This window comes from Papilio polytes, unplaced genomic scaffold (genome assembly GCF_000836215.1).
Source record: "Papilio polytes unplaced genomic scaffold, Ppol_1.0 DF822845.1, whole genome shotgun sequence".
Taxonomy (NCBI): Eukaryota; Metazoa; Arthropoda; class Insecta; order Lepidoptera; family Papilionidae; genus Papilio; species Papilio polytes.
The window spans coordinates 2,074,246-2,085,367 of NW_013526359.1; positions in this window are offsets into that span (position 1 = coordinate 2,074,246).

Sequence of the window (11,122 nt, forward strand, 5' to 3'; positions counted from 1 at the left end):
ACAATTTTTAACTGATAGAATCCGTTAATAATTTAAGTACTTATATAGACTGTAACTGTAGTAGTTTAAGAATTGAAATATTCATCCACAGAATAGCTTTTCATTGTCGTATATTACGTAACAAAAACGTTTATCTCCGGCTCCCTCTATAATGAAAAGCGCAATAGATCTTAGTTGTTGACAGGCACGCGGCTTACCGCACGCTCGCAGCTCGTAGCACACTCAAGATTCTTATCTTCCGCTGGTCTCATTTCATCTCACAAAGCGTTCCCGACTCTCTATTTATAAACCGCTTAAAAAGGTGCCAAGATTAAAGATGCTATCGGTTCGAGTGTCGAGTGCGTTCTGCACCTCATCCTTGTTATATTTCAAAGACTGTCGTCTGTGAGGTGAGGAGAATGAAAAAAAAAAACAAGTCAGAGATCGTTAGTTAGACTTTAATAATTTTTTTTTATTATTTTTCATACAAGAAACATTATAAATGTTGTAAGTTTTAATAATAACAGCAGTATTACTGCCAAAAACGTTTGGACACTTTCCAATTCATTAAAAACGACCCCATAAATCCTTAAATGTTACTTTTTTTAAAGGACTTTTTAAAGTTTTAAAAAGGAACAATTATTAAATACCATTTCGTACATGAGCATAACCTGAAGCCGCACTAGTAATTTTAGTTAATAATTCGATATTCCTTTTTTTACAGTAAAAACGTTCCTACATGTAATGAACGATAAAAAGACGTCGATGATAATCAAACTACGATAACCAATTCCATTTCGATAACAAGGTTGAGCTCTTAAATCTATTTACCATATTAGTGCCCGTTACAATCACACCTCTTTAGTCGTCTAGATTCACCTATTAGATCGTCTAGATAATTTTACTATTACTAGTAACGTCTAATTTTCGTAAATTACAGGATCAGCTGGACAAAACATCAAACAACTTTTGCTGGCAACTCCGTTCGTTCGTTTGCGTGGAATTAATAAAACAAAAGTACTTGTAAGTAAACTATAACTTCTAGACTCTACTGTGCCAAAATTCATCGAGATACGTTGAGCCGTTTAGGCTACAAACTCTAACATTCATCCATCCATCTAACCTTTTGCATTTATAATATTAGTTAGATTAAAGATATTAGATTTTTCTTTTTGTAATACTTTTAATATAAATTATTTGAATAAAACATGATTTTCCATATTTTTCTCTACTAACAAATTCTTTTACGTCGAGCGCTTACATAAACTGGATAACTTAGTTCGACTTTGCAATTTTTTCATTCGAAGTCTTGAGCACTATATTTCCAACAATAAAAAGTACTAAACTTTGTCTTTACTCTAGGGACTAAGTCTGTTGTTTTTGTTTTACTTACGCTATTTCTTTCTACAAACTTGTAACTTGTAAGGAATGTCGGATTGTTTTAATAAATTATTTCGTATATGTACCCAAATTTATATTTTAATTAACACATGTTATCGAGCTTTGTATTCCGGGGATATTTCGTCGTATATTTTTGGTTCTGCAGTATTTTTAAGTATCTCTTTACATTGATGTAAAATTATTTTAACATAAAACTATATGTGTCGCATATTTAAAACAAGCGAGAAGAAATGAACCTGTTCTTAATGAGGGCGCACTTGTGATCTGCACACATGGCATACATGTCATATGAAAGAACTATTCATTATTTTTTTATTTCAACCAAAACGAATACAAGTTGCGAATATAGATATACGAAAGTGTAGATATGTTGATTATGATTTAACCAGCTTTTGCCCGCGACTCCGTACGCGTGGGATTAAAAAAACAAAAGTGACTAGCCTATGTGATCATCCAGACTATCCTCTACATCCGTACCAAATTTCATCGAAATCGGTTCAGCCATTTAGGCTACAAACTCTAAAAAACATTCATCCATGCATCCATCCATCTAAACTTTCGCATTTATATTAGACAGAAGTAGGTTTATAAATAGGGCTATTTTTTATTGATTACAATTCTGTGTATCATGCTAAGCCGTTAGACCATACGGCAACAGATTCAGGTAGAAAACTTTTTAAATCCGATAAAAGAAAAAGTCAGATTGTATGCCGTATGCAAAGTATTTTACTTTACTTCTTTCGAGGACTTAGAAATGAAACACTTTTGGGAACAATTTTATTTGTATCTAAAACACAGATGATTCTCTTCAGAATGTTGCTTAATTATCACATTTAGAGTTCTTTAGTGGTCCCTAAAAGTGACCCTTAGTCTAGATGTAGATATCAATGTGAACTTACTCTTATTCTGGTTCTTGTAGTATTTTTTTACAAAAGGTGTTTTATTACATTTGTCAGTAAATCGGTATAAAAGTTCACAACAATTTTATTGTAAGCTTTTGCAGTGTGAAACGGCAGGTGCAGAAAAGCCGAGCGCTCCGTTCCACATAATGCGATGCTAGTAGCCAGTAGGTATGTTAAATGCCTTAATTTGACACTCACCTGCTCTGTTAGCGGCACATTGCTACGAATAACATTCTGGCAGTTCTATTTTGTACGCTTTGGAAATATCGATTGAATATGTTTAGTGCATTATCGTAGTAGCAGCTAAATTCTTTACAATTGCGATGAAATATTGTAGTACAGTCACCAAGAGGACTCATGACAGTTGCTATGATCTACAATTTCGCAATTCTTTAAGAGTTTAAAGATTTTTATGCTTTATGCAGCTTTAACCATTTGCGAAGATTAGCACCTCACGATTTTGCCACAAACTATTTCCGACCCGCACAAAAACTTTATAAGGCAAGTTAAAAGAGAACGATCAAAAAACTTGGCCGGCTAACCGAAAGCTGTTTGTAACAACCATCTCTACTTTATGGCTCTCTTTAGGATCATTACAACTTTACAGCTTCGCTAATTGCTGTTGTTATTGCATTTCCGTTTCCGGCGCGCTTTATTACGTTTTACGTAGCTTTTGAATTAAAAACTATGCATTTTTAAAAAAGTATACATAGAAAAAATTAAGATTTGCTAATTAAGAATGAATATTACTTAAACAATTTCATAGAAAATTTATTTTTTCGTTGTATTTAGTTTTTAAATAAAACAATGAATTATTGAAAATTCTTCTTCAACATCTCAAGAGGTCTGAATTACTTGTTCGTACATCATCTTGTACAACATCTTAAGCGTTCCATTTTATTTATAACCTTTATCCTGGGCCTACTACGAATAGGTGCGATGATTAAAGATGATATCAGGTCCGAGTGCGTTCAGGTCGGCGCAGTTCAAAGCATCCTATTCATAGTAATGAACGTCACCATTGTACTCCGCGCCTCGCCTCGCCTCCGCCGCATAAGAATTGGAGCTCAGTCAGTCATGCGTGCGCCATTGATGCTTAGTCCTTTCATCAAATGTTCCACCGTTATTAAGATAAAAATATAAATATATTTTATGACTTTATAGTCCAACATTCTTACGTCCCTACAAGGAATTTAAGATGCCTTAGATAGCATAGCACTTTTAATTTTTACCTCGTACCTGTAATAATGGTCGGGTTATATGATGCAATTTTAAGCGATTTGTTTTAGTCGGTTTATACATCTCGAACCTAACGCCTGCCTATTATTTCGTACATCACTTATTTTATCTTAGACTAGCTTTTGCCTGCGAATCCGTACGCGTGGAATTAAAAAAACTAAGTAGCCTATGTGTTCTTCTAGACTTAGGCTACAAACTCTAACAAACATCTATCCATCCATCTTAACTTTCGCATATATAATATTAGTAAGATAGTAAGATTTATGAGTAATTTTTGTAAAGTTAAATTGAAAAAAAGGAATATGTGTTGATTTATCATTGCGGTCTTGACTGTAGGGATTGTAAAGTTTACGCTGAAAACTGTTTGTGACAGTTGCAGTGGTTGCGAGGCCGTATGTCATGCTTAGTGCTCGGCTGGTGGCGAGCAGCGGGCGGCGAGCGCGGTGTGCTTCAACCATTAGCTTTGGCTCATTTGCACATTTGCTGGGAACAAGCTGAGTATCTTATTGCTTTCAATCATTGTCATCAGCTCTAAGTGCGTCCGAAAAGAACTTAAGCACATCAGGACTGAAAAGGCCTTTTACGAAAAATTATTTAGTTTCGCAAATAAGTAAAGCCATGAAGTTGTTTTTTTATATGATAAACTATTATCGAAAAGTCTTAATCGTATAGACGCAATATACCTTTTACTTTAACAAGGGGGCACATATTACTCATTTTGACAGGAAAAATTCCGAGCATTCCTTCGTGTTAATGAATCTACGATAGGGCTTTCGCCGGCCGAAATTAAAACGAGCTCTTTCTTTGGTATGCCTTTGTTGAGATTGAAATTAATGTGACCGTATTCAAGCGGCGGATGTCATTGCCAAACTAGAATTTTATGATATTGGACGTAGATATCAGTTGTTTTTGCCTGATTCTTGGTTTTTAAATGAAAAACTGTGCTGGCTTTACTTTCATTTGGACTATTCCTATTATGGCTTTATTTTAACACGACGCTTATGTAAAGGCCATCTCTTATATTTTTCCTGCATAAAATCTAAAATAACATTTACATGTTTGTTTCATGAATGTTTCGGGTTAAAAATTTTAAAAATTATTCTATTTCAGACTTTAAATTCTAAATTGTATAACATTATGTGTAAAAGTATTTTATTCGCTACAAAGTTTTGATTAAATTTACTGCAACTACGTACTTTGAATAGATCGTAAAAAGCGGTCTCAAAGAGGTGACTTTAATTTCGTTTCCTTGTTCGAAATATATATTCGCTATGTTTAAAATTCTCTTCGCCTTCGCACGATATAACCTGACCTGCAAGTTCGTGTTTGAAAATAGATGATTTTATTTTATTCGTTAATTTATTACTATCGCGATGAATGTAACATATCACTAATGCATTTCTAAAAATTCTATTATGAATGGCGTTTAAGCTGCGGTTAATTTTTCATAAGCCTACACCACGTTAATATTAACCTTCCCAGTGTTTTCCATTACAAGCATTCCAGTGCTAATTCCTGTTATCTTTAATAAGTCATCTTTCTCAGGAAATAGGTCAACCATATCGGGTTTTCAATACCTGTTAATGTTAATTAAATGACATATCTTTTTCCACCTGAAATAATTCTAATACACTGAATAACACTCCATGCACTTGAGATGTAGACATAATTCTCTCCGCTCGCTTTGCTGTCTCATAAAACAGAATGCTCCTTTGTTTTCTACGTACTTAATGAATTCACCTCCAGCCTTATAATTAAATTTCTGATGTTAAATTATTTACTAATTCGGGCTGCATTGGATGGTTAATTTGAATTTTTTCACGCGTCTATGACTTCTTGATGTTCTTTGGCTCTTTGTGACGAGTATTGGCAGTATTCAAAATTCAACACAATTATTTAATTACTGTTCGCGGTGCGTACCGAATCTACATACTAATATAATAAAGCGTAAACACACACTATTTTGTGGAGCAGGATATCAGCAATCACATCATATTTTTGAACAATTCTTTCTTTAATATAAAGCTTCACACATACGACACGCTTTAGGCTTTTTTTTTCACGCTATTAAACTTAGGGGTAAATAAATTATATAAAAACCTACATGTCGGAAAATTACCGTAAACTACAAGCTGCCAACATCAGAAAGCAAGATTGCCATGGTACGCCTTCGTTGTTATTTGTGCATTTGTATTTGGACATTTGCAATTGAGAATTTGACAAATCATACTTCATACTAATATTATAAATGCGAATGTTAAGATGGATGGATAGATGGATTTTTGTTAGAGTTTGTAGCCTAAACTGCTGAACGGATCTCGATGAAATTTGACATATATGTAGAGTATAGTCTGGAAGAACACATAGGCTATTTACTTTTGTTTTTTTTTATTCCACGCGGACGGAGTCGCGGGCGAAAGCTAGTGTTAACAATAAAATAAAGTTTTATAAAACATGCGGACGAAGCCGCACGAGAACAGCTAGTTAATCAATAAAACAGCAATTAATTCTTGTACTAATTTGTGTATGTACATTGTACGTGACATTTTTGGTTCAATCAAAAAGTTCATCGCAATCCAAATCCGATTTGTACAATTATGTGAATTGAATGTAATTATTAACACTTTCATAGTTATTTGTCGTTAAATTTCCATTTATTTGCACGCAGATGTTTTCGCAGAATATTAACATTTGAGTATAATTACTATGATTGTTTTTAATATAATAGGCATACTTATTCTATTATTATTAATATTTTAAATGTAGTTTACTTAAAAATAATCTCGTGTTATATTAGTGCTTAAATATACTTATACATTAAAAGCTGCGCCAAATCTTTATATTTAAAGCGTTAAAAATGTATAAAAGTCTTTCCGATATTTTTTGATGAAACTTATCGAAGCCCTAAATTAAAAGGTTCATCGCGACTTCGAGTTTTAATGAAAACAATTTTATTTATAACTTTTGAGACAGATAGTATCGGCGTTCAAAGGACGCTGTCGATGGACGATAGAGTAAAGTTTTAAGAAGCGCTGCTTTTACAAACTTATCTAAATTACTTTGTTATTCAGAATTTATTATTCTAATTTATAAACGTTGTTATCGAAATATTAAAATTAAATGTAAAAGAAAATTTATGAATCTTTATAAATAAAAATTAGCAATGGTACTAATTTTATACTTCACATTTGACTTTAATTATTTTCATAAATAAGAAACATGTGAAAGGAAACTCGGTTCAGTAAAATGTTTTCATTTTGCTATAATATAATAAAATAGTCGCGGTGAATGTAATCTAATTTTCTTCCTGTAATGACGTTTCAAGGAGCCCACCTAACGAAGTTTATAATACTCTTCAAAGATAAGTTAAAGTAAATGAAAAATTCCGCGAGGGCAGCCATTTACGGAAACCTTCTTAACTGCTATCATATTATGGAAATTAAATTTAGAAACGGGAATACATCTTTTCCATTATCTATACTAATATAATAAAGCGTAAACGTAAACACACACAACTTTGTGGCGTAGGATGTCAGCAATCACAGCATATTTTTGAATAATTCTTCCCTTATTAAAACGCTCTACACTTACGACACGCTTTAGGCTATATATTTTCACGCTATTTAACTTCGAAGGTTAATAAATTGAAAAAAAACCTTCATCTGGGAAAGGGATCATAAACTACAAGCTGCCAACATTAAGAAAACATGGTAATGGTAATTTTGATGTATGCAATTGAGAATTTGACAAATGTAAACACTAAAATAAAGTATTCATAATTTCATGCGGATGAAGTCGCACGGGAACAGCTAGTATATTTCGACTTTACAAACTAGCGATTTGATTCGGTCTCGCACACAGAGTATAAAATTATGTTTATAACCCAAAGCTAAATCAGGCAAAGGATTTGACGTTTGAAATTTAATTTGAAATCAGTTTATCAAATACTTATATACCTCGAAAATCGGGACCGAAATAAATTGTTTCTGTTTGAGTTTATTAAATTAAAGTCCGGTATTCATTTAAATTTGAAACGTTAACTTATTTACTTTAGCGTTTAAAATGTTTATCTAATCTAAATATTACCACTTCTTATTAAATTTAAGTAGGTCGTAGCATATCTTAAATGTGTTATGGATGATTAAGAATTAGTTAACTAGTTTTTAACTTGGGAGTTTTGTGTTTTTTGCGCGTGTAGGGTTTAAAACTAGGAACGTAAACACATAACAGTGGTAGATTCCCTTTTAACATCTTTTCCTTTCCACCCTTTTTCTTATAAGAAGTAATTATTGGAAAGAACCTTCTGAATTTGAAGTATTTTTTTGTAAGGATTATTTTATTGGTATCTGGAATATGCATAATCACCGATAGTAATCCATCTTTACAGAGGTTAAACAATAATTTCATAGAATGGCTTCTGAATACGGTCTGTAGTGATGTTGACATATTAGTCTACACATGATTCCGGGCTGACTTATCGTGGGTATACGTGAGATATCATCTGATACAATCATTCAGTGACAGCGGTCTTTATGCTATGCCATCAATTTTAGATTATCCTGCACTGCGCTTAACTGAATTATAATTATGAATGAACGGACTTAATTATTAAATAGGTTTGCAGGTAATTTAGTTACCTAATTTACAATGAAGGTTTAAGTGTAAAGTTTAACTTGAATTCAATTCTTCAATTCGTCATCGAACTGCCTTTATACAAAATGATGATATGATGATTCACATTTTTTGTTTGTTTAACACGCTCACTGCGTAACAGGCCGATATCGGCCTGACGCGGTACTTAAGCTGGTGCGGACTAAGAAAACTATGTCCCTCTCGCTAGTGTGAAACGATTATCTAAGGTGTATACATTACATTACATAATATCCAACATTATGTTTCCTCATAGTTATAGCAATTTAATATATCCTAGTGCTGGTGGGTCTAGAAAGACCTGCCATGCACTGGCGGAAATATCATTGGGGGCGCATTTTGGCCCGCCGCCGCACCAGATGAAGAACTATGATTTTACTTGCAGTTGTAAATGTTTTAAAAAACACTAGGTAGTTAATCATTTTAATTTCCCTTGGATTAGTAATCAATTTTAGTTATTTTATTTCCTAACATTGCATCCTCGTCGCAATAAAGTGTTACTAGTTGACGTCAGAGTCGGTGGAAAATTTATAACCAAGTGTACAAAAACGGAAACTGGATTGCCGTACCATGAGAGGAACAATAGGATTTATAGCACGGCGGTCGGCGCAGCCGGAACGAATTGCCCCAAACAGGAATATTACAATTGAGTTTTTTCGTTCATCATGCAAGACAAAACGTTTGTTAGGCGTTAACTGAATAAACGCTCTGTTCATTTATTTTCCATTATACTAGTGATGTGTTGTGTAGGTTTTTAGAGGAAAAAGATGGCACCAACCAAAGCAAACAGTTTATTTGATGTGAAAATAAGCATTAACGTATAAAATGTGCAATTTGTACGCAATAAAGTTATTTATGGTAAGATTCAAGTGATGTTTTTATACTTATAAATGCAATTGTTTTAATGTAAAATGCCCGGAAAAGGAATTGCTACTTTTTTACAAAGAAAGAAAACAAAAGCAACATAATGGCGTAATAAAAGTAAACGAAACAGTTAAGATATCAAATCTGCTTTGTAAATAATTAATACTGTTGATGAATTGCACCTAATTGTAGCATTAAATTGCTACCGTTTTATTTTTGTTTAAACAGTTTAATTAGAAAAAGTAATAATTTTTCTTTGCTATTATAAAGTAAATTTCTTATAAACTTTTAATTGAAATCCATCTAGGTCTTCTATTGCCGCTTTTGTTTAATTCTAGAGCTAAATGTTTTTAAGTTTTAACGTAATGTTTATAATCGTACTTAAAAAGGAACTGTTACTCTAAAAAGAAAAAATACACAAGAAAAATGTAATCAGATTTACCTTTTTTGATAATTCAATAAAAAAGTATAATTTCCTGGTTCCTTATATTAATCAATTTTCAATTATTTCATTGTAATTGAGTAACTTTTTCATTACGTATTCTCTGGAGACTTCTGCCGACGGATTGCTGGCCCGCAAGCCGACAGTAATGATCCAATTACGGACAGATCAGGCGAATATACCTTTTAACCGATATATTTTCCTTTTTTATGTTATTATTTTTCAAAATATTTATCGTTTCCGTCCAATTTCTAGATACATTTTAGTTAGTAAATAAGTAAAGTATAGGTAACACAATTTAGCTAAAGTTATGTCAGTTTGTGTGTATGTAAAGATTTGATAATCATACTTCATACTAATATTATAAATGCGAAAGTTTAGATGGATGGATGGATGGATGTTTGTTAGAGTTTGTAGACTAAACAGCTGAACGGATTACGATGAAATTTGGTATAAATGTAGAGGACAGTCTGGAAGAACACAGGCTAGTCGGTTTTATTTTTAATTCCAGCCGAACGGAGTCGCGGGCGAAAGCTAGTATTTAAATATCTATTAATAAGTGTCTAGTGTATTAAAATACATTTAGACTTGACAAAAGTTATATTTCTTATTGCATAGCTATAAATGTACACCGACACAAATTTCCACAATTTACATTTTATTTATGTAAAGTAAATAAGATATTCCGTTGACAATTTATTAATATTTCAACAATACTTTTATTGAATAAAATATGTCGTATAAAAATATGGTTCACATAATAAAAGAGAATGAGGCCATCTTGAGAAATTCAAAATGAACAAAAGATCGTTTACTGTTTTTATAAGCTATTTAGAATCAATAGGCATGAAAAGCAAAGCGTATTTTATGTTTGGGATATTTTCGTTTAGAAGAGTGAAGTGATGCGATCGCTTCCCGCCCCGTCCCGACTTCGACTCACTGAGCAAGTAATAAATTGTGACGATACTGCTATCGAATTTCACTCTTGTTCATTCCTGAACAGCTTAAGTTACCAAATCGATTTTCAATTTGCAATTTTCGCATCATATTGATACCGACCGATTTAAACAAGTACAATACATCTAATTGCTTTCCTTTATATTGTTCATCTAAGTAGCGATATTTTAACTTGTATCGTAGGATTCAATACTTAAATATTGTTCATTAACATATATTTGAGTTTGTACTATAATTATTGCAAATAATTTCTCAGTGGTTTGCGTCATTCTCTTAAATATCTTTTATAAAAATAACGCGAAATAACCGTTACCTTATTCAATGTCTTGAAAATTTAATTAAGCGTAAAACCTATTTTATGAATATTGTCGAGATCTTAGAAAGTGAAAGCTATACATTGAAGGGTATGTTTACATGTACAATTAATTCCTAACAGAGTAGGCCTGCAAACGATATAAGCAATAATTTACGAATGTCTTACACACGGCTTTGTGTAAGGCATTCATTTATTTCTCTTGCTCCGTTTATTAGATCCAATCTTTAGGATGTTATTTAAGGGGAAAGTAATGGAACAATCGAGCAATAAAATAAATACTGAAAGGATTTATATTGGCATATAATTAGTTAAAACAAAAGTATTGTAAAATAACAAAACAGTGTAACGAAACGATTTTTGAATACGACGCTT